The following is a 19,391-nucleotide window of genomic DNA, read 5'->3' on the forward strand; positions in this document are numbered from 1 at the left end:
GAAGCTCATAAGTTTGCTCATGCCAACGATTGGTATTGAACGTTGAATAGCAAGCTACGATCAACAAGTTGTGTTCAGCTATGGCGAAGGCTTCATCCATTATCTGGAGCTGGGAATCGTGTATTTTGCTCTGATCGATCATGTTTAAATCACCATGGCGAAGGACAAATTTGAAGGTAGGACTGTGGAGCCAGATTAAAAACGAATTTGATCATAGAAATTGATGGGGCGGGTAGCTTGAATTGTGAGACCGTATACAGGAATCTCATCGACTCGCAATTCAAGCATCGTCCCTAGATAATCCTCCCCAAATCTCAGTTGATTCTTTGGGGAAAACTCCAAACTTATGTTGGATATTGCAACAAAATTCGTTTGGTCTCTGGCGTGTCATGGGAAAGTTTCAAGCACTTGCTATTGTCTTCTTAGTCCTCCCTCCTATAATTGGAGATGATGGGGGTGTGAAATCATGATTGAACGCCCTTAATTAATAGGGCAATTGTGTCATGTGTGTGTGTGTGTGTGTGAGAGTGAGAGAGAGAGAGAGAGAGAGACTGTGAGAATCGAGAGTGGTGTCCTTAACTATAAATTTTATGATGTTAAGTTGCTCTTCTTGTGTGCTTATGGTTGGCTGCAGTGCAGCAACAGAGGTGAGCGCATCATATACATACGCTTCTGTTTGTCCTCAATTAATCCAGGTACTTATAATTTTTCATCTCTTGTTTTATGCCTTTGTTTCTTTTTGAATTTTAATGGCTTTTAAGGAGACTACTTTGCTCGGATTGGGTGGTTTTAGTAAACAAGAAGATGTAGAAAAAACAAAACGCAGAAAATCAAGAGAGACCAACGAGGAGTGTGAGAGTTTGGATGTGGAAGAAATAGACATTGACGAGGCTGAGCATAGAAGGCAAGCCAGAATGTTTTGGAATGAGAAATGGAAATTAGAATTCCACTGGATTGAGTTTGATAGGGAAAAAGGAAAGATGTTTTGCAATGTGTGTAGGAAAGAAGATAAGAAAGGTAAGAGTGATTTTGCACGGGAAGATGGGGCTAAGAACATTCAACATAGTGCACTTGTTACACATGCCAAATCTGAAATTCATAAACGACGATCAATGATTACGTCTAGTGGAAAGAACTCTCTTGAATTGGGATTTTGGAAACAAAGAGACACAGTAGAGGATGAGATTACCAATCTATTTCGTGCTGCATATTTCATAGCAAAAAATAATATTTCTTATCATATGTATCCAAATGCATTGGAGTTTGTGAGAGAATGCAAAACTCCAAATGTTCCAACTCAAATGTAATAACAATAAATCTTGTGCCAAATTTGTGCATTATATTGGTAAGTCATTGGTTTCTTCTTATATGAGAGAAGTCAAAGCTTCACCTTGTTTTGGGATCATGATCGATGAGTCCACCGATATAGCTGTTGAAGAGCATATGATTGTATATGTGTCCTTTATCAATAACCATGGTCCCAAGGTATGCTATTGGGAGCTTGTTGATGTTAAGGACCGCACAAGAGAAGGTATATACAAGTCTGTGAGGGAATTGCTTAAAAACCATGATTCGGATGAAAGAAATATGGTTGGTTTTGGGTTAGATGGAGCATCTGTTATGTCTGGTAGGAAATCAGGTGTTGGTAAGAAATTGAAATAGGTATGTCAATTCTTAACAACCATCCATTGCATTGCACATAGAACTAACCTTTGTGTATCATCAAGCATTGAAAAGTTACCATCTGCTAAGGTTATTGATGCCACCTTGAATCAAGTTGCTACTCTTTTTAAAAAGAGTGTTGTACATCAAGAAACGTTTAAGGCATTACAAGAAGAATTGTCTTGTCATAATTTGAAGATCCATAAGATTCATGCTATTAGGTGGTTGAGTCAACATAAGGTTTTGACAAGAATTTGTGAGATGTATGAGCCTTTGCTTTAGTTTTTGAAGGAAGAAAATTCTCCCTTATTTGATAAAATGGCATCCTTTGAATTTATTTATGCCATTCACTTTTTGGTGGACTTGTTTCAGCACCTAACATTACTAAGCAAGATATTTCCAAAAGAGTTTGTGGATGTCACTCTAAAGTCCTAGGTATTGTTGATGCAGAGATTTGTAAAATTGAATTGGAGTTTATTGCTGAACCTTCCTTGGATATCAATGCGAGTAAGGTATATAGTAGAGGATTTCCAATTATTCCTAATTCTGGATCTCAAACAGGTTTATTGCATGAATTAAGGGCCTCTATTAAAGGAGATGAGTATAGAAGCATCAAAATATCACGTGATTTTGATGGTTTCGATATCGATCGCATCATAACCTTTCAAACTGCATTCTCTTTGACCATAATTAACAATCTCAAAAAATGATTTGTAAATAACTCAGTTTTGGGTGCCCTATGCATACTTTGTCCTTCATGTCACCCTCCCACAAAACTTGCAAAGAACTTTGGGAGTGAAGAGATAGAAAAGTTGATAGAATTTTATGGTCGAATCAAGGTTTTGGGACGAGTGTCCTATGACAATCTTGTAGATCCAATGACACTTCGAAGAGAGTTTCAAACATTTAAAGTCCAAGCCACTATAGATTGTAAGGGGTGAAATTTGAGAGCAACTTGGGCTTACATTAGTAATAATGAGACTTTGGTTGAAAAATATGGAACCTTACTAAGGTTAGCCCAAGTAGCATTGGTGCAGTGTTGTAGTACAACAACTTGCGAGAGAGTGTTTAGTGTGCAAAACATCATCAAAACAAAACTTAGAAATCAATTAGGCACAGAAAGTGCGGGAAACCTGATGCGGATATCTATAGAAGGTCCTCCTTTGTCTCATGACTTCAGCGAGTCGATGACTTTATGGCGGACTGACGTGAAGACAACAAAACATGCTTACCACTCTCATGGTTGCAAGGTGATTTTAACATTTTCTTTGGTGAATTTTACTGCATTATTATCTCTATTTGACATATGTGAAGGCTTACTTTAGTGATATTTTCACTATTTACAACTATCACATTATATTGGATGGGAGCAAGTCGACATAACAATCAGCATACACCATTGGCCAATGATGATTCTTTGTAGCTATGATGCCCCTTATAGAGGATAGACACATTTATTAACACCTTGGATTCTATCCTCTCAATGGCTCTTTAAAAAGTGTATTAAAACCTCCTCTATCTAAGCCACGAGAAACTTTATTAGCCTTTTGAAGGTTTTATGCAATTGAAAAAGGTTTTATAACTTTTGCCCTTTTAAAACTTGCTAATATTTTAGGAAAGAGTTATTGTACTCCTTGAATTTGAGAAATGGATTTCGGTAGAAGGTTTGTCAAGTGAAATAAAAATTATTTTTTTCGCACATTGGAGGGATTTCCCTGAAGGAAAGTGCCCCCAACCTGGTGATTTGTCGGCTTTCATGTCTAGGGGAATGGCCAATGGGAGGACTCTCTTGGGAGGAAAGTCTGATTCCCACCCCCACGTGAAAGGCCTTCGAGAGGATAACTCAAGGTAAAATTGTTCTCTAAATGAACTAAGAGGCTAATTGTTAAATTAATTGCAGACTGGTTAGTCATTGGGAGGCAAGATTCCGATTCCTAATATGCCAACATCTGACATTAGCTATTGTGAGATCTAGGCCGACTGAGGACTTTTATGTGTTGGGTAATGGGCAGGGGGAGGGCATTGCAAATAGGAGACTACTTGGAGTCCGACGAACAACCGATGGTTGCGAGCCAGATTCCAAACACTTTCTTTCTCGAAATGCTCGACTTTGACTTATTCTCTCTCGTGGAGGACCGGATTGAGGGGTTCCATAGCGTGACATGTGGTAGCGGCTTAAGTAGTGTAAGCTTTTGGTTTGCACGTTCTTGACGTTTTATTGGGCGCGTGTGCTATCAATAGTTGCTCGCACATGTGAGGATTATGTGAGTTGGTTAGTTTCCTTTGGTGAGGTCAGGCTATTGAAGGTCAAGTTTTAGGCAACTATATTTCGTCTGTCAATGTGGCCAATTGAGATTTAATATGTGCCAACCCAGACCTTTATGTTGTGAAAGTCACAACTCCTCAAGCAGGGTACACACCACCTGATGCCCATCCATGTGAGAAAACGAGTGGGTAGTGTGTGTATCCAGATATACCCTGCAAACGCTCGATGAAACAAAACTTTAAACTAACTAGTTCACAGGGAACACATGCTTTCTTATTGGCATGTAGACCCTTTGTTAGCAATGGGCGAGGCTTGGGTAGAGGGTCTTGGATGTCGACACTCATGGACGCCTACCCTTTGCATGGATCCAATAATTTTCACACGTTGAGGCCACATCAACTTAGGCCTCTTCTCTCTCTCGTAGGGGTAGGCACCCATTCTAACCTTTGAAAAAACAATTTGAATGCTCATGATATTATATTATGAAGTCATCCCAACAAGAACTGTCTCGTCTATTTTAGCACAAAATGGTATATCTTTATAGCATCGCTTCTTCAAAAAAAATGCTAGAGGGTGAAAGCTTACCTCATGACATTATAAATTATGTATGAAGGGGTCCCAACAAGGAAATTCGGATCTATTTTAGCACAGAATGGTATTCTTTATACTATAGCTTCTTCTTTTTAAGCACTTTCAAAATGAGTATCCAATTGTATAGTTTCATTTCGATTTTAGCCTTGACCCTAAAAAATATTCAACCAAAATCTTAAGGAAAGTAGCATTCTTACTTCGAGTTAAGTCCTCCTTAACTAGTAATGAGAATAGGCCCTAATTATACAAAGTGGTGTTTTGGTTGTTCCCTTTCATATAATAGATATCTAAAGACTCCAAAATATATATTAACTCTCATGTGTCCATTTGAGTTTGTTGTTTTCAATATCATCTCTCGGTTTTGCCATAAACTGTTGTGTCATTCTTTCAAATCCCTTTGTACCTAATTATGAACATGTTATTTGTACATGAAGATTTGGACTTCTCGAGGCTCTCTATATGCATACGTCTCATCCATCCATAGGTTTTATGAATCCTCCCTTTAGTTTGTTCCCTTTTGTTTCTTAAAGAGCATGCCATGCAATGTTAGCTATGACCTATTTATGTTGCCATGAAGTAATTATTCACTTAGTTATCTTATATCATTGAGCTTGTATGGGTTCATATATGATAATATGGATCTGAAAATCAAGTAAAAGACAAGAAATATATTTTTCTCTCTACCAAAGCTACAAGGCACTACCACTAAATTGTTAAGCACCCATGGTAGATGGTTCTGCAAGTGCATATCAAGGATAGCAATTATTACCAAGCACCTATAGCACAAAATTGAAGTTTATCATGGCGTTGTCTAGCATCAAGCATTCATAGTGTGATCAAGGATCTTGTAGATCACCTATGTATGGTTGTAGATTTCGAGGGATCATCTATGTGAATGCTTGTACCTTTTCATTTAGTATGTAGAAAAGTATGTAAATTGCACTTAGGATATATGCACACTATAAAGTGCTAGGATAGAATGCTTAGTGTGAAAGTGGTTAAGGTAAGGTTATGTGTGTAAAGTGAATGTGTGTAAGTAAACCGTGAGGGTATGTTATATAAAATACATTCTTTGTAAGACATGAGGATGCGTAGCTTGAATCTTCTTGCACATCTCTCTCTCTCTCTCTCTCTCTCTCTCTCTCTCTGAGTGCCTTGCCAACGTTGGGCCGTTGTTCTCATGCAGCACCCTGATGCCTTTGCCTTGCAACCCCCTTTGGCTACTCCCGCTACCTCCAGCTACTCCCCCCCCCTCGGCAGCCCCTTTGCCTGTGCTGTCTACCATCTATAGCCCCCCACCTCCTAGTAGGCCGCCCATCTCCCTTCTGGTAGCCTCAGCCTCTCCATTGATATCAGCTTCCCCTCCCACCAATTATAGCCTCCCCCTCCGTCGACTTCACCTCTCTACACGACCGCTTCCACCGACCACATCTTCCCCCTCGCTGCCTACAGCCTCCCCTCTGTCGAGTTGGTGCTCTTTGTACAGCCCCTACTGCCATCACTCTTTGTGTTGCTCCTCATCATGAGTCTTCTAGGAGGGAGCTATTTTTGCAGCTTGGGGTGCTCTCCAACTTAAGTGCCCCCTGCCTTGCTTTGCACAAGAGCAAGTCTACTTCGTCGCCTAGCAGAAGACTTGTGTTATATAAAAGCAGGACCGTGTTATACAAGAGTAGGCTAGGCTCATCCAGGAGCTCAGGCAGGACATCTCCATGCTCAGATCGGAGAGGAGGTCACCACCATACTTGCAGCCCAAAGGAGTACACCAGTGGTAGAGGTGCAGATTGCAAGCATGCAATTTGTGATCGCAGAGACATCTCGATGGGTGGAAGTGGCCAAGCGGGAACTTGCGACAACAATGTCTCATCCACTCTTATGGAGCACTATCAAAAGAGCAGCAAGGCTCTCAATATCAAAGTTCACAAGATCAAGCATATTGTAGCTACACTGATGGAGGATGCAACAATCTTTGTGGCTACCACCCTGGGTGTTGCACAGCACGCAATTGAGAGGTCTTGGCATGTGAGGAGAGACCCCAACCGAGATCATCCCCTCATCATACAATTCCATGATGCTCAGGCTCAATTGGCAGTATTATGACGTCGATCGAGTATTATGACGTCGATCGGTTCAACTGGCAGTCTTATGATTGTCGATCGGTTCTACTGGATCACCCATCGATCTTCATGGATGAGGACACCTTTACATGTTGAGGATAGATTGGTCCTAATGCAATAGTGATTTTGGCCCATAAGGAGGAAAAATTGGCGATGGTATGATATGGGTGACTTCTTACAGGTCCTCGCTGAGCACCCACTCCCCCTCCCACCTAGGGGGGTGGGGTCTGTGGGACTCAAGACTCCAAGACCGAGACCCTCCACTCCCCCTCCCACCTAGGGGGGTGGGGTCTGTGGGACTCAAGACTCCAAGACCGAGACCCTATCCTACACCATTTGGAACTATGATGGGACCTTATGGTCAGAACCAAGGAATTTATTGGACTCTTACACAAGTCACAACATAGTCTTCTACACATCGCAAAGACACATCAGAGTCCAGAGCTCCACTACCAATGGTTAGCAGGTACTGCTTATAGAGATGAGATGAGGGACATGAGTAGACTATGAGATCCAATGAAACAAGTAAACTATCCCAAAGCTCAATCACAAACAACCACCAGGATGGTTTAGGCAACCACTGACCTGTGTTGTATCAAGCATGAGTATGATGTGCTCGTCAAACATCTTGCATCCTGTCTGCTTTCTACAGATGTCCTTGTTATTTAGAGAAAACTAGAGAGAGATGGACGCAGAGTGGAAGCAATGCCCGATCAGTAGTCTATGGGCTTCAACAGAACGCAAGAAAAGGAGAGACAGCCTAAGTGAAAAAGTCATTGCAATAGTGGTGACGTTTTGGCATGAAAATGTGAGGTGTTGGTAGGGTTGTCACTCTATGAACTTTAGGGTGCAAGCTAAAGCTTGTGAAGACCCAAGACTAGTATTTACCTGAATGGCCTGATGTTTCTTCCTCGAATGCTACCACCAATCGTGACATCACAGCTCGTGTTCTTTGCTCTGATGGCAATGATGGAATGTGTGCATCTACAACAACTGCTTCCTGTTGCTTTGCAACAAGGAGTCTTCTGTTCCTTGTGCCATGACCAAGCTCTTCAACTTTTCTATCTCGCAGCCTCTGTTTGCTTCTCTTGCAAACCATGGCAAGCTGCATGTTGCCATGGCGACGATTAGTGAAAGACAACAATGCCAAACCAAAACAAAGAGAAGCTAGCTTGTGAGGCAAGCGAAGAATAGAAGACAACTTACCTGAAAGACGACAATGCCAAACCAAAGACGGCACAAGGTCATGTCGAGGTGCATACAAGTTGCAAGGGTAGGGGCGGGGGCAAGTTGCAAGTACTTAATCTTCTATGATTTGACAAGCAGGACGTGTGAAAATTTAAAATTCGTGGGAGTAGCAAGATTTTGAGTTGTCGGTTTTTCCCCCTCTAGCGGTACACGTCAGCAAAATTGGATATCCCAAACACGTGCAATGTGGCCTCAAATGCTTCAAAACACAAATAGCCCTTTGGGCATGCTATCGGGTTTGATGTTGTGTATTATGAAATGCAATGACCTTTGGCATGCTTATGAGTCATATAGCAAGCAAGTGCATGGAAAAAGAAACAATTCAAAATTGTAAATAGTGTTGGATTTATTAAAAGATCTTTACACATGCACAAATTGCACATTTTCAACTCCTTCCATTTCTTAGACAAACAAACAACACTGATTGATTATGATGCATTCCTAGAAAAATTGCAAATAGTTGAAGATGATACATCTTTTCCTTGTGAAGTAGTATCTATGAACCTATGATATTCTTAAGAAGGCAACCAAAAGACATATACGCAAACAACTTCAATGCTATGATTTTAGAATTATGGGAAGCAAACAGAGACATCTAGTTTGTCATGACAAAAATTGACAAAGAGACAAACGATGCAATAGAAGCAACAATCACGTGCAGTATCCAGAACAACATCCTTGCAAATGACTGGATCCAAAAAGTGGGAAATTCAAGACTCAACACTCAACATATCAGTGCACAACAAGCTGTGTACCTTTCTCTATTATTACCTCACACTAGTGCTAAAAGGGAGTTTATCTATATAAAAACAAGCAATGCCAAAGAATGAACACTTCTACTGAAAAGACAAGCAGAACGTCAAAAGCTAGACCCAACAAGCACAAACATCTTCTTTGATGCCATTATTTCAAAATATCTCAAGTGTGGACAAAACTTGAAACACACATTTTTGGAAACCTTTGCTAGCAAATTCACTATAAAAAAATGGCATGGCACAATAAAGAAAACATTGCAAAATAATCGGCTTCAACAATTACAAACAAAAACACAAAACCAGAAGAACATTATAGAGATTTGTGCTTACTCTATTTGCCATTTGAATCATCTGAACACTCACTTGAACACCTATACCCAACTTGGCATGACATATACATTGCGAATGTAGAAATAATTACTGCCAATGAAGCATTTTTTAACAAGATGTCTTCACACACAAATTTTTCCTCAAGCAACACCACCACTACAAGGTTTGCATCAACAAAAACAACAATAGTAAATACAGACATTGACAAGTTTGACCTCGATAGAGAAATGCAGTTGAAGAACAACACAAATTAAATACAGTACAAACAACACTGAATAGCTTATATACTGTCCAACAACTTTTACTACAAAATGTTCCAACAAACAAACTTTGACCAACGTGCCATAATTGACGATATCCTCTTGAAAAAAAGAATTAGACAAGAAGAGAAGTTTCGCTTGTTCATATCCTAGTAAAGTAGGGTCTGAAAAAACATTCATTGTGATGCTCATTGTACAAGCTCTGCAATGGTTGCACTCACACAAAAAAACTACAAAGACTGAGCCCTCGTATTGGCTTACCCTAGAAAAGCGACAAGAGGAATTGGAAGCACGATACATGCAGCTCTCCACTTACCATTACACAACTCTCCACTTACCCTCACACAAAAAAACTACAAAGATTGAGTTGCCATGAGCCCTCGTATTAGCTTACATTGGAAAAGCAACAAGAGGAATTGGAAGCACGATACATGCAGCTCTCACATTACCATTACACAGCTCCTTCAATAGAGAAGCTACAAAATCTTTATGCTTTGTATAAGAATGTTGAACTAGTGGTCATCGACAAAGTTTCGATGGTGGGGATAAACACATTGGTCATCGCTATTGACATGCACATGTGTGAAATAAAGCACAACGATGACACACCATTTGGTGGGGTTGGCATCCTTCTTCCCGGTGATTTTTGCCAAGCAAGCCCCATAAAAGATTCTTGGATATTCTCTCAACAATCCAAACAAACATCGATACTTGGTTCATGTTGGAGAACCATACGTACATTAGTATGAATTAAAAACACCAATGCGACAAGAGGATGGCCATTCATTGACTTGTTGAACTAAAAAAATCAATGTGACAAGAGAATGGACCATTCCTTGACTTGTTGGATAAAATTCACATTGGCTCTTGCAAACACATGATGATATTTCCACATTTAACTATTTATACATAAGAACAATTCAAGCAAACATAAAATCCCACATCTGTTCTACATAAACACAGCTGCTAAAGACAAATACAATGAGTATGAGTTTGAAATAGTAAAAGGAAACCCACACAATCAACCACAAGCACAAGACATGCATCAAAAAAATGAGCATCCCAATGGACCCAAAAAAAACCGCTGGCTTGCATGGAGAGCTGAGACTGAAGATAGGCATGATGATTGACATTTGCTTAAGCAATCTAGATATCAGTGATGGTATTGTAAGTGATGTAGATGGGATCTTCAGAGGGTCAAATATTGGCAACAACCGTCCCATAATCTAGATTGAGCTTACTAACAATACAGCTGGCACTAAAGCACGTGCTGAGAACAAGCACAGATACAACAACAACATTAGACTGTTGGACACCAATAATGTAGATCATGTAAGAGTTCCAAATTGGTAATAACCACCTAAATAGCACTTGTAGAACTTCCAGATACAACCTGCATCGACAAGAACCATACGCCCAAGGCTTGACCATGGACTCACTTGTTTTTGACCCCTTGAACGTAAAAACACATGGGCTTGTTTACACAACTTTATCACAAGTACATAGCCCAACTAATATGTATTTCCCACAGGAACTACAATAACAAAACATTATAGTTGACCCCGTAGTCTTACAAGAAATACAATGCCTCTAAAAAGATTAGCCTCTTAGTTCATTTAGAGAACAATTTTACCTTGAGTTATCCTCTCGAAGGCCTTTCACAAGGGGGTGGGAATGAGCCATGGTTGGACTTTCCTCCCAAGAGAGTCCTCCCATGGGCCATTCCCCTAGACATGAAAGCCAACAACTCACTAGGTTGGGGGCACTTTCCTCCGGGGAATGCCCTCCAATGTGCGAAAAAAATAATTTTTATTTCACTTGACAAACCTTCTACCGAAATCCATTTCTCGAATTCGAGGAGTACAATAACTCTTTCCTAAAATATTAGCAAGTTTTAAAAGGGCAAAGGTTATAAAAACTTTTTCAATTGCATAAAGCCTTCAAAAGGCTAATAAAGTTTCTCGTGGCGTAGATAGAGCAGGTTTCAATACACTTTTTAAAGAGCCATTGAGAGGATAGAATCCAAGGTGTTAATAAATGTGTCTATCCTCTATAAGGGGCATCATAGCTACAAAGAATCATCATTGGCCAATGGTGTATATGTCGACTTGCTCCCATCCAATATAATGTGATAGTTGTAAATAGTGAAAATATCACTAAAGTAAGCCTTCACATATGTCAAATAGAGATAATAATGTAGTAAAATTCAACAAAGAAAATGTTAATATCACCTTTCAACCATGAGAGTTGTAAGCATGTCTTGTTGTCTTCACGTCAGTCCACCATAAAGTAATCGACTCGCTGAAGTCATGAGATGATGTTTTGCACACTAAACGCTCTCTTGCAAGTTGTTGTACTACAACATTGCACCAATGCTACTTGGGCTAACCTTAGTAAGGTTCCATATTTTTCAACCAGAGTCTCATTATTACTAATGTAAGCCCAAGTAGCTCTCAAATTCCACCCCTTCCAATCTATCGTGGCTTGGATTTTAAATGTTTGAAACTCTCTTTGAAGTGTCATTGGATCTACAAGATTGTCATGGGACACTCCTCCCAAAACCTTGCTTCGACCATAAAATTCTATCAACTTTTCTATCTCTTCGGTCCCAAAGTTCTTTGCAAGTTTTGTGGGAGGGTGACATGAAGGACAAAGTATGCATAGGGCACCCAAAGCTGATTTATTTACAAATCATTTTTTGAGATTGTTAATTATGGTCAAAGAGAATGTAATTTGAAAGGTTATGATGCGATCGATATCAGAACCATCAAAATCACGTGATATTTTGATGCTTCTATACTCATCTCCTTTAATAGAGGCCCTTAATTCATGCAATAAATCTTTTTGAGGTCCATACTCACGAATAATTGGAAATCCTCTACTATGTACCTTACTCGCATTGATATCCAAGGAAGGTTCAGCAATAAACTCCAATTCAATTTTACAAATCTCCGCATCAACAATACCTAGGACTATAGAGTGACATCCACAAACTCTTTTGGAAATATCTTGCTTAGTGATGTTAGGTGTTGAAACAAGTCCGCAAAAAGTGAATGGCATAAATAAATTCAAAGGATGACATTTTATCAAATAAGGGAGAATTTTATTCCTTCAAAAACTAAAGCAAAGGCTCATACATCTCACAAATTCTTGTCAAAACCTTATGTTGACTCAACCACCTAATAGCATGAATCTTATGGATCTTCAAATTATGACAAGACAATTCTTCTTGTAATGCCTTAAACGTTTCTTGATGTACAACACTCTTTTTAAAAAGAGTAGCAACTTGATTCAAGGTGGCATCAATAACCTTAGTAGATGGTAACTTCTTGATGATGCACAAAGGTTAGTTTTATGTGCAATGCAATGGATGGTTGTTAAGAATGGACATACCTATTTCAATTTCTTACCAACACCTAATTTCCTACCAGACATAATAGATGCTCCATACTTCATTTTTAATCTGCCTCCACAGTCCTACCTTCAAATTTGTCCTTCGCCATGGTGATTTAAACATCTATTAAAGCATCTGACTGTGCCATCAATAACCGAGCAAGCGACATCATCGATCAGAGAAAAATACACGATTCCTAGCTCCAAATAATGGATGAAGCCTTCGCCATAGCTGAACACAACTTGTTGATCGTAGCTTGCTATTCAACGTTCAATACCAATCGTTGGCATGAGCAAACTTTTCCTCTTCCTCATGAAAACTCTACTTCTCTTATGATATGAGCTCTGTGAGTTGCAATTTCATTTCTTCTAAAAATATGGCATTTCTCTTGAGTCTTCCTTTCTTCTCTCTCCATGCTCCATTTCTTGCCTATGAGCCATCTTCCTTTGGATGCTCATTGCAACCACGTGGGTCAATCATTTCTAAAGATATTGTGTATATATATCTTTTTCTTCTCTTCAAATTTCATGGGCCTTGGATCATTGATGAAGGTGGGGCCTTGAGGGAGAATTCTACTCAAGAAAAATTAGTATGAATAGAGGGCAATTTATATGACTATTCAACCCCATTGTGGCCCATGACATTTTTCTCAATTCTTTGTTATTTATGAAATTTATATCATTTCCAAGATCTCTTTTAGGTGCATCATTCTATGCATTTAGTTTTAGCACTTGATATATACATGCATGTTGAGCCATAAGATCTTCTTTCAACAATGCATTGCCCATCTCTTTAAATTTTTTTCTCAATTCTTAGTTATTTATGAAATTTATATCATTTCCAAGAACTCTTTTAGGTGCATCATTCTATGCATTTAGTTTTAGCACTTAATATATGCATGCATATTGAGCCATAAGATCTTCTTTCAACAATGCATTGCCCTTCTCTTTGGTGCAGATCAACTTGGTAAGATCATGGACTTCCTTGATCCTTTTCTTTTCCCTCTTCTAGACTATAATGTAACTTAGGATATTAGCATCTTTATCCTTTTATCACAAGAGTAAGGAAGGAAGATGTGCAGTTGTTTTCTTTGCATAAAATGTATGTTTTATCCCTCTTTTCAAATGATAAAGGATCTTTGTCAAAGAAACAAAAAGCAAAGAGGTGCGTGAAGTTTCACTACCCCCAACTTCATGTCATAGTATTAATTGAAACTTTTTAATGGAGTTTCATGCTAGTACATGACCTTTAATTTACAATGGCTTGAGGTAACACTTGGATAACTAGGAGACAAGGAATTATGTGTTTGGGTTGGGAAAGAAGTTTTTTATGACACGCTGATGGAGAGGACCAACAACTTGAAGAAATAGCTCATTATTGAGATGAAGGTGACAATATACAATCTCTTAGGCATGTCTTTGCTCTCTAGTGCAAAATAAGTAGTTGAGATTACATAACTAATTTATATCGACTCCACTTTTACAAAAAGTTTTGACTTGCCAATGACACCAAAGATTTCATGTAGCACCTATCCCTTGTAGGTTTGCTATCATCAATAACTTTTCAAGTATTATTACGTGAAGCAAAGCCTAGAAGCAAAGCCTATTCTGGGTGGTAAAATGCTTGGAGAGATTTGCTTGGCTTCAAAGAGGCTTCTATAGGGGTAGTTGCTATCTTTACTTGTCAAGTTGTTTTTCTATTGTTTTTGTATTTCTTACATTTACTTAACTTTTGGTTGTAGGCTTTTGTTTCATTTGTTTGCTATGATGACAGTCAAGTGTGACATGTGGAATCAAGTCACCACTTTGAAGGAGCTTGCCATCTACTTTGGCATGGAAATTTTGGATCAAAGGGGGACCTATTGGATTGGGAGATGAAGTACTATCCTTGGTGGTTAGATTTCATGCCAGAGTTTTGTCCTTCACATGAGCTTGTGCAATGTAGATTAGATGATGAGGGTGCATTGACCATGATCGAGAAAGATGAAGAGGAGGCAAAAACAATCACCATTCTTGGTCCCCATGAGAAGCCAAAAGATCCCAAGTCATCACAATATCTACCTTCAGATGATGTCTTTGGGGAAGGTAATCAAAAATTGCAAACCAAAGACTATCCAGTCATGCAAGCTATAGGTGCAAGGCACCCACAAACCCAATGCATTTTTGGTGTTCTCAAGAGGTCATAGTATTGCATGGTCTTGTAGCCCTACTCCTCACCATCCTTGAAGATATCATATTAGGAGGAGGAATAGAGGTCTCAACAATAAGAATAGATCTCCAACACAAGGCGGTGTAGCTTGGAGGGAGAGAGGGCAGAGGGCAGAGAAGGAGACGGAGGGTGGGTACAAGAGGGGGCAGAGTAGGCTGGGGCAAATATATTTATTTATAGGAGCTAAATTTGGAGGCTCTTGTATATAATGTTTTCTTGTAGTCCAGATATAGGTTATGCACTTTTTCCTTGAGCCAATATAGCTCTAAAGAATATGGCATCATGTATAGAGGGGATTCAATGTCTTTCATGTTAAAAGCTTATAGTGATGCTAGTTAGAGTGAGGAGAAACTTTTAAAAGTAAATCAACCGAGAGCTATTCCATGTGCCTTGACTCGAGGTGTGGACCGGTGCACGAATGATGCACATCGGCCCTATGTAAAGGGTGTGGGACACACGCTGAAATGCCCACGAGTGGCAACGACTACAGTGTGAGCTCTACATGCAAGAAATGAGTGCCTCCCCCTGAGAAGGACCTGCACACACCAGGTTCAATGGAGGATGGCAACAGACAAGATAGTTTGGAGGCTAGAGCGAATCATGAGGAGGAAGGTCATGAAGACGAGGTTCATGAGCCATCATATGCTGAAGTGTTGTCTAGTAAGATGTGTAGTGGGTTCACCCCGCTACCCTAGGGCGAGGCCAAAATATTTCTCCAGGCAGAGGTGGCCAGACAGGTAGGGAGGTGGAGCGAAAACATTGGTTTGAATGCGGAAAAAGACAAAATTGGATGCATCTTCCATCCACCCGTGGGGGTTCATCGGACATTTTCTACTGGTAACATGGTTGCTAGATGTTCATTTTTCTTTTGACGAAGTTGGGTGATGAGATCATGTTCAAAGAGCACTAGAGCCTGGTTCATCTTTTGAGTCTGACATGTAGACACTTTGCTTGGCTCCTTCCATTCCACCTGTGTCATCATAACTCACATCAAATAGTTCAGATGCAAAACTTCACGACCGTACCCCAACTGATACAATGTACACTTTATGCATCACCTAATGTACACTCATGTCTAAGCGGAGGCAAATTCCTAGGTACTCAGAACACAATCATCAGTAACTTCATGACAATATTCGTTCATATCGGTTTGCAAAGAATGTCAACCTTCGCTTGCAAGATGGCGTGACGGATACGATTCATCAAGATTGTCGACTGCAGAAGCCTGTAATGGAGCATCTACATTTATCCATCAATTCTAGTCCACTTCATCGTCAATACGAACATCGGTCTTGGAGTTGACAGGGTATTCATTCAACATGATCGCCAGTGTTTTGGGGTTCATCCAGAACCCTGAAAATAATTCGGGTATGCATAAACAATATGCTTTCCTCTCATTGCGTTACGACAGTCATAACTTTCTTCACTCACGTTGCAATGAATAGACAATGTATCATTAGATTCGTCGACAATATCTTACGAATAATAGGAAGCAGAGATTATACATTGTAGAGACAATACAAATAGAACATGAAGTAATAATGAATCAGAAGAGTCGAGGATCATGTATATGCAAAACAGAGAACTTTTAGCAGTTGCTACTCCTTTTGGGTTGATATTTGCAATAGGTAGACACAATTAGTCTCTCCATGACTTGAGAATTAGCTTATGGTTAGCTTTGCATATAAAGTTTACATGCACAAACACCCCAAAGTTAAACCCATGCATAGAGTGGCCACACTGGGACCATCGGATATAGCACTCATCTATGATGTACCCATGGCAGATTGTGCACTTACAACCCTACATCAGAGGAGAAGTTCTTCTGATTTAACTATTACAACGGCGGTCAATATCATAGTCTCACCTAGTACATGAGCAAGCTCTTTCTTGATTCCCTTCTGCCTCATCATGAGAGCGTAGATGTTCTCATTCACTACTCCACTTGCTTCTCGCTAACAACAATAGCTCTAATTCTTTTACCTACACAGTTGAATCTCTTTAAATTCTTTAGCAACTTTATCGTGGACCTCTTGCAAGACCGCTAGAGTAGTTTGGGTTTCAAAAAGGATGGAGGACTTCCTCTTTAAATTTTCAAGAGCCACAGTATGTTGCTCCTGTAACTAAACTATAGGGCATTGTTCTTATCTTCCCAATATTGCACCTTCTCTTTCCAATATTGCACATTCTCATTCTTGTTGTGGGCTCCTTGATCTTTGTCTGATTTGCAATTTTGCTACTCTCTTCCTGATCTACATCCTTCATTAATTTAAAGCACTTTTATAGCTCCTACATCACTACTCTGATTTCTGCAATTTCCCTTCTCAATTGATCTATAAGATCATCTTTCTCAATTTTTATTGTGTTTAGCATCTTGCAGAGCCATTGGTCCTGAACTTTCTTTTCTAGTCTCTGAACATCAAGTTGTTCTTTCATTTTGCTTTTCTTGGTTCTCATTTGGTCTAGTGTCGTGAAGCTATTGTAGATACTTGACTTGTCTCTCTACTTCTTCTCCTCTCTATCTTTTATTATTAGCTATTTTTTAAACTTCTCTTGCTTGGACCTCCGGCCTCAGCTTGTTGTCATGCCTGCACGGCCTTCGCTTCTCTCTACTCTACCATGGCTTTTGCTTGCTCTAACTTCTCCTCTGCACCCTCCCTAAGAATCTTCTCCTATAGCACTCTCGATGTTGCATGGGTGGCTTCCTTCTGTAGCTTCCTCATCTCCTGTGAAGATAGTGGGAGAGAAGGAAGGAATCTCACTTGCAACTTTCTCACACACACAATGGGGGAATACACACAAAGGTGGAGGCTGAAAACAGTTTTCCTCTTCTTAGTTGTGAAAGCCAAAAGAACTCTAGTACAAAGAAATAGAAGAACCCTATATGTGGGTCTCAAACCAAACTCAGCTAGCTAAGGTGGCATACTAACTGAGCCACGAACTAGAGTACATAAGGATAGCTATCATCCAACTATTATTCATGGGCAGTGTACCAACCGCATCTGCAGCTAACAAGTCGATGACATAAATGCACAACGGTCACCCTGGCATATCATGAGTGGAGCTCGATTTCTTAGTACTCCCCCTCGAGCTCAATCCCAATTCCTACACACCAAGTAGGTCTCTGAACTTGCGCAGCTTCCTAGCACCCAATGCCTTCATAAATATGTCAGCTACCTGATCCTCTGTGCTGACATAAACTAGATCAATAAGACCTAGTAAAACCTTCTCCTGCACATAGTGATAATGCACCTCAATGTGCTTTGTTCTAGCATGATAGACTGGGTTATTTGCCAAGTGTATATTGCTCATGTTGTCACAATAAATGAAAACTGGCCCATCTGTAGACTGATGCATATCATAAAGTAGCTTATGCAACCAAGCTACCTCACATGCAGCCATTGCTACACCCTTGTACTCTGCCTCTGTGCTTGACAAGGCAACTGTAGGCTATTTCTTGCTGCTCCAAGTGACTGCAGCACTCCCAAAAGAGAACACATATCCACTAGTAGATCAACTATCAAAAATACTACCAGCCCAATCAGCATCAGTGTATCTATGCAACTGTATCTGAACCCCAGCCTCATCAAATAGTCCATACTACAATGTGGACTTCACATACCTGAGTATGCGTCTAGCCGCATCCAAATGCGATTTCCTTGGAGCCTGCATAAATTAACTTACCAATCCAACAGCATAGCTCAAATCTGGCCTGGTAATAGTCATATAAATCAAACTTCCTACTATGCATCTGTACATAGTAGGGTCTTCCAGAAGCTCACCTGCATCTGCGCTCAGCTTCACATTCTGCTCCAAAGGAACTAAAATAGGCTTACAGCCTGTCATCCCATATTTGGACAGCATGTCCAATCCATACTGCCTCTAGAAGAGCCGTATCCCACTTGGTGATCTAATCACCTCCATGCCCAGGAAATAACACAGCTCTCCCAAATCCTTCATCTCAAACTTCTGCTTCAATAGCATTTTCACATGAAGGATATCTTCATCACTATCACTTGTGATGATCAAATCATCAACATAAATGACAAGCAGCATAATACCTTTCTCTGTTTTTCTCACATAAAGTGAGAAATCTGCCTTGGAAATCTGAAAGCCAATGTTGACAAGATACTATCCTATCTTGTCAGACCATGCTCTAGGTGCTTGCTTTAAGCCATACAAGGCTTTCTTCAACCTGCAAACAAACTCAGGATGAACAGCATGAACATAACCTGGTGGCTGCTCCATAAAGACCTCTTCTTGCAAATCACCATGCAAGAAGGCATTCTTTACATCCATTTGATGTAAAGACCATCCCTTTGATGCAGCCATAGCACTGCTCTTACGGTTGCCATCCTTGCAATCGGGCTGAATGTTTCTTCATAATCAATGCCATATGTTTGTGCATACCCTTGACAACTAATCTTGCCTTGTATCTGTTCACAGAACCATCTGCATTGTGCTTTACCTTATAAACCCACTTACAGCCAATCGCATTTTTGTCTTTAGGCAAAGGCACCAATTCCCATGTAGCATAAGGCATCCATTTCTTCATCCATGGCT

At 39.9% G+C, this 19,391-nt stretch overlaps 2 pseudogenes; one reads left to right on the forward strand and one right to left on the reverse strand.

Moving 5' to 3' along the window:
* Window positions 1–749: 749 nt before the first annotated feature.
* LOC147888538 (uncharacterized) lies at window positions 750–3,873 on the forward strand (annotated as a pseudogene).
* A 7,587-nt stretch (window positions 3,874–11,460) lies between these two features.
* On the reverse strand, window positions 11,461–12,317 carry LOC147888539 (uncharacterized; annotated as a pseudogene).
* Between the last annotated feature and the right edge of the window lie 7,074 nt (window positions 12,318–19,391).

Source organism: Dipteris shenzhenensis, chromosome 21 (assembly GCF_047967505.1).
Source record: "Dipteris shenzhenensis isolate YYH24624 ecotype China chromosome 21, Dip_SZ_1.0, whole genome shotgun sequence".
NCBI classification, from domain to species: domain Eukaryota; kingdom Viridiplantae; phylum Streptophyta; class Polypodiopsida; order Gleicheniales; family Dipteridaceae; genus Dipteris; species Dipteris shenzhenensis.